At 36.8% G+C, this 6,074-nt stretch overlaps 1 pseudogene; it reads right to left on the bottom strand.

The window, feature by feature from the left end:
- Positions 1-3,680: 3,680 nt before the first annotated feature.
- On the bottom strand, positions 3,681-4,707 carry LOC105486309 (nucleoporin Nup43 pseudogene; annotated as a pseudogene).
- Between the last annotated feature and the right edge of the window lie 1,367 nt (positions 4,708-6,074).

Raw genomic sequence — 6,074 nt, 5'->3', positions numbered from 1 at the left:
TTTTTCCAAACTCCTGTTAATGTTGCTATTTTGACCTCCTCCTGTAAACAACAAATATTCTTAATGGCATCTAGAATGGTGAGCTCTTTCCAGAAGATTTTCAATTTACATTGTCCAGATTCATCAGAGGAATCACTGATCTATGGTAGCTATAGGCTAACAAAATGTGTTTCTTAAATAAGACTTGAAAGTCAAAATTACTCCTTGATCCAGGGGTTGCAGAATGAATGTTGTGTTAACAGGCATGAAAATATTATTCTCCTTGCACATCTCTCTCAGAGATCTTGGGTGACCAGGTGCATTGTCAATGAGCCACAATATTTTGAAATAAACTTCTTTTTTGAGTAGTGGGTTTCAACAGTGGGCCAACAATATTCAGTAAACTGCCAGGCATGTTGGCTCACACCCAAAGTGCCTGTAATTCCAACACTTTGGGAAGCCAAGGTGGGAGGATCACCTGAGGTCAGAAGTTCAAGACCAGCCTGATCAACATGGTGAAACCCTGTCTCTATTAAAAATACAAAAATTAGCTGGTTATGGTGGCACATCCTGTAATCCTAGGCACTTGGGAAGCTGAGGCAGGAAAATCACTTGAACCTAGGAGGTGGAGGTTGCAGTGAGCCAAGATCATACCATTGAATTCCAGCCTGGGCAACAAAAGTGAAACTCCATCTAAAAGAAAAAAAAATTTTCAGTAAAACATGCAGTAAACAGACAGACTGTCATCCAAGCTTTATTGTTCCATTTATAAAGGATAGGCAGAGTAGATATAGCATAATTCTAAAAGGCCCTAGGATTTTCAGAATGGTAAATGAGCATTGACTTCAACTTGAAGTCACCAGTTACATGAGCCCCTAACTAAAGAGACAGCCTGTCCTTTGAAGCTTTGAAGCCATGCATTGACTTCTCCTTCCTGGCTCTGAAAGTTCTAGATGGTATCTTCTTCCAATGTAAGGCTGTTTTATATACGTTGAAAATCTGTTGTTTAGTGGAGTCAACTTCATCAATTATCTTAGCTAGATGTTCTGGATAACTTGTTGCAACTTCTACATTAGCACTTGCTGCTTCAACTTATACTTTTATGTTATGAAGATGGCTTCTTTCCTTTAACCTCAGGAACCAACCTCTGCTGGCTTCCAACTTTTCTTTCTTTTTAAAGAAAAAAAACTTCAGATGTACTAAATACTTAAATTCCAAAGTAATCATTATATATTTAAAAAAAACCCACAAAATAGAAGGAATTGCTGTTTAACATTTATATAAACCTAGGATAGGGACAGCATGATGCCAGGGACAGGAATTGCAATGAAAGAAATTTATTGTTTTTACCACAAAATGCAAACTTCTATGAAAAGCACCATAAGTAAATCCAAAAATAAACTGAAAAACACTTGTCATGTAACCAAAGGAAAAAAATCTTCATATATAAAAAGATATTGTAAATTAATAAGAAAATGCCAAACTACCTCAAAAAATGAAAACAGCTAAAGATAAGCAAGTTTTATGTGTGTGTTTATTTGTTTATTTCTTTTTGAGGCAGAGTCTTGCTCTGTCACCTAGGCTGGAGTGCAGTGGCGCAATCTCAGCTCACTGCAACCTCTGCATCCCAGGTTCAAGCGATTCTCCTGCCTCAGCCTCCCAGATAAGCCAGTTTTAAAAGAAATACAGATTAAATTGACATTATAGCATTGATCATAATGGTGAGAAGCTAGAAACATGAAGTAATAATAGGCAACCAACTGAAATAAATTATGATACACATACGTATACCTTAGAATATTAAGTAGCAGTTCAAAATGATAGTAAAAAAAAAATGTGTTTACCAAATGTATAAGAAAAAAACAACCACATTAAAAAGTGGGCAAAGGACATGAACAGACACTTCTCTAAAGAAGACATTCATGTGGGCCACCAACATGTGAAAAAAAAGCTCAATATCACTGATCATTAGAGAAATGCAAATCAAAACTACAATGAGATACTGTCTCAGGCAGGTCAGAATGGTGATTATTCAAAAGTCGAGAAACAACAGATTCTGGTGAGGTTGCAGAGAAATAGGAACACTTTTACACTGTTGGTGGGAGTGTAAATTAGTTCAACCACTGTGAAAGACAGTGTGGTAATTTCTCAAAGACCTAGAGGCAGAAATACCATTTGACCCAGCAATCCCATTACCAGGTACACACCCAAAGGAATATAAATAATTCTGTCTTAAAGATATATGTGCACATATGTTCATTGCAACACTGTTCACTATAGCAAAAACATGGAATCAACCCAAATGCCCATCAGTGATAGACTAGATAAAGAAAATATGGTACATATACACCATGGAATACTATGCACCCATGAAAAGGAACAAGATCATGTCTTTTGCAGGGACATGAATGGAACTGGAAACTGTTATCCTCAGCAAACTAACACAAGAACAGAAAACCAAACACTGTATTTTCTCACTTATAAGTGGGAGCCGAATGATGAGAACACATGAACACATTGGGGGAACAACACACACTGGGGCCATCGGAGGGTGAAGGGGGAGGGAGAGCACCCGGAATAATAGCTAATGGATGCTGGGCTTAATTACAGGGTGATGGGTTGATCTGTGCAGCAAACCACCATGGCACACGTTTACTCATGTCACAAACTTGCACATCCTGAAAATGTACCCCAAAACTTAAAATAAAGTGTAAGAAAAAAAAAGATTAGAGCTTTTTCAATGTGTAAAACATAGTAAAAAATAATCTATATGTTAAAAAATGTATTTACTGCTAGGAAATGTGAATCCCCAAAAAATAACACAGATGTTTTCATTTTTTATAAAAAATTATATATATTGACAGGAAGGAATATGAAAATAATATTGTCTGTTTGAAATTGTATTTAAATTTTTCTTTTGACTATATTTTCTTTTCCTGCAATGAATTACTTTCATAGTAACAAAAAGTCTTTTAAAAATTACTCCCAGCACAAAAAAAAAAACCCAGCAATCCCTGAGGTAAGGTGGCATTTTTAAAACTGAAAATATTTATTTGGACAGAAAAGCAAAACTTCACCATAATTCTGACTATTGTAATTATAAAGTAAATGAACACTTCAATTATGTAACAGTTGTGATTTATCATTAAGGTTTTAGGTCTATAATACATTTAAAATCTAATGAACTTTGGAAAGACAATGTCATAAAATTGTCTTAAAACACTATGTTAAGTCATTACTAACATTGCAGATAAGGATAAAGATGGCAAAATTCTTTACTCTTACCACATCCTCATATAATTATCACATTTGTTATCAAATTTTAGTTTGGAAGTCAGTCCACTTATCAATATCAAATTCTACTTTGTTGCACAATGTCCAGTTGGGCAATTTTCAACTACGTTGTGAAACTCAAGAAAAATAAAGTTGAGTCTAAGCAGTTGACACAGTTCTGCTCAAAAACCTATTCTTACAAAATAACTTGTCAAAACATTTTTATCTTTAAAAAATTTTGAATGCAACTATTAATGTTTCACTTTTGCTCTACTCAATTCTTCCTTTAAAAGTTTATTAAAATTATTAAGGAAATAAAGTGTAGAAGGACTATAGAAAATATTTTCAATAAAAAGAATAATCATTAACACTGGCAATTGCCACTAGGAAGGAGTATACATACTGATAAAAATTATAGAAACCTCTTGGTTGTTCCCCTAACTACCACTGATGTTGGGTTAAGTCCCACAACATCAAAAATGAAGAAATAGTTCCATGAGCTGTCAATAATTTTCTGAAGGCAATGTATTATTCATTGGCACCAGAATCCCTCTGATGTTCTTCCGCATGTTCACATGTTTTACCATCGGTCATCTATCAGATTCTGCAACTGTTGTGGGAATATCCAGCTAACAAAAGCCAAAGCTGGGCATTGACACTGACGGTAGCTTACTGATGTTTCCCCTACAAATGTCACATTTTCTGATAATAAAATTTTGCACAAAAGGTGGAATTCAAAAGGCCAATTATACATTTATCTAAAATCTTATAATTACAGTAGTTTATGAAAAAAGTTGCCCAGTACTATAAACTGCTTCTGCATCAGTTCCACAAACAAGACAAGGATAAAGATGACAAAAACGCATCCAAACGGTTCACAGACAGGGTTGAGAAGTAAGCTTGTGATTTCAATTTGGTCTTTTGTAGGATCAGTGCTGAGCCAAGAACTTTGAGAGACTGGTGAACATTAGCTTGCTTACTAATGCTATGAGACAAAAAAGTACTAGCTCTTCCTCCTTGGTGAAAGAGTGATGGTACATCTGTGGAAACATCCCAATGTCAGAGGAATTCATCTTCAGAACAATAAATGGAGGATCTGGGTTTAATGGGTGAAAGTGAACTTCCTACATTTTAGCTTCGTAATTCTTCAGCGAAGATACAGGCATAGTACCTTGTCTAACATTCCAAATACTCAACATTCCATCCTGGCCACCAGGAGCTACAACGTGCTGTTTGGTGAGATTTCTATCAATGCAATGGAATGGCACTCAGTCACCGGTCAGTGACAATATCTGAGAAGGCTCATTTCCTTGTTGTGTGAAATCCCATATTTTTAACTGTCCAATCGAATTTACAGTAAGAATCTCTCAAGAGTTCTAAGAAAGATTACAGCATAGAGTATACTACTATCCGCATTGCCTACAGTTCTTACGGTTTCCTTGTGATAAGCTTTGAAGAGATTTATTCAACCATTGTCTCCAACGTTAATGATTTCTGGGTTGTTCCACACAACAGCTGTACATGGTGCACTGCTACACGAAGGACTTTCTGGGCCTGTGTGGTAATGAGCTGTAGTTCACAGCTGGTTGACTGAAAGAGTCTGGTTATTCAGATGATGAAGGAAAACTGATACACATCCTGTTGATGAAGCAGCTACAATTCTTTCCTGGTCAGACAACTGTCAATCCATTATATCACCATAGTGTCTAATATCACACAGTAATTGATTGTCTCCTTCAAACCCTCTATCAGAGTTCAAGTTTCCAAAATCTCCAATAGACCGCAGTGAAACATAATTTTCCCCATTGTCCCAAGAGCCCGTAGAGAACATCTCTGCAGTCTTCAAGCTCCCCAGAGGCACTGGTCACCAGCATGTTTTGCAGATTTTCTGAGACACAAACAGCATAAATTTCCTCCAGCTGAAAGCAACTGCAGCAGGTACAGCAATAAGCAAGCACTGCTTCCAACTTCTCTTCTGCAGCTTCCTCATCTCTCTCAGCCTTTGTAGAATTGAAGAGAGTTAGGACCTTGCTCTGGATTAGGCTTTGGCTTAAGGGAATGTTGTGGCTGGCTTGATCTTCTATCCAGACCAACTAGAACTTTCTCCACATCAGCATTAAGGCTGTTTCCTTGTTTTTATCATTTTTCATGTGTTCACTGAGGCAGCACTTTTAATTTCCTTCAAGAACTTTTCCTTTGCACTCACAACTTGGCCAACTCTTTGGCACAGAGGCCTAGCTTTCAGCCTATCATGGCTTTTGACCTTCCTCTCTCGCCAAATTTAATTATTTCTAGCTTTTAATTTAAAAAGAGAGGCATGCAACTCTTCCTTTGACTTGAACACTTAGAGGTCATTGTAGGGCTATTTCAATATTGTTGTGTTTCAGGGAATAGGGAGGCCTGAGGAGAGTGAGGGAGATGGGGGAATGGGTGGTTAGTGGAGCAATCAGAACATACACAACCATTACTGATTAAGTTCGTGGGTATGGTTCATATAGCCCCCCCAAAATTACAATAGTATCATCAAAGATCACTTATCACAGATTACTATAACAGATATAATAATAATAAAGTGTAAAATATTGTGAGAATTACCAAAATGTGACACAGAGACACAAACGGAGCATATTGCTGTTGGAAAAAATGGCATTAATAGAGGTGCTTGCTGCAGGGTTGCCACACACCTTCAGCTTGTGAAAAATGAAAGCTCTGTTCAGTACAATAAAGCAAAGCACAATAAATTGAGGTATGCCTGTGTATGTCTGTGTGTGTGTGTGTGTGTGTGTGTGTGTGTGTGTGTGTGTGTCCTATTGGTTTTCTTT

This window comes from Macaca nemestrina, chromosome 3 (genome assembly GCF_043159975.1).
Source record: "Macaca nemestrina isolate mMacNem1 chromosome 3, mMacNem.hap1, whole genome shotgun sequence".
Taxonomy (NCBI): domain Eukaryota; kingdom Metazoa; phylum Chordata; class Mammalia; order Primates; family Cercopithecidae; genus Macaca; species Macaca nemestrina.
Note: the sequence above shows the minus strand (reverse complement) of the source record. Positions and strands in the feature narration are given on the sequence as shown.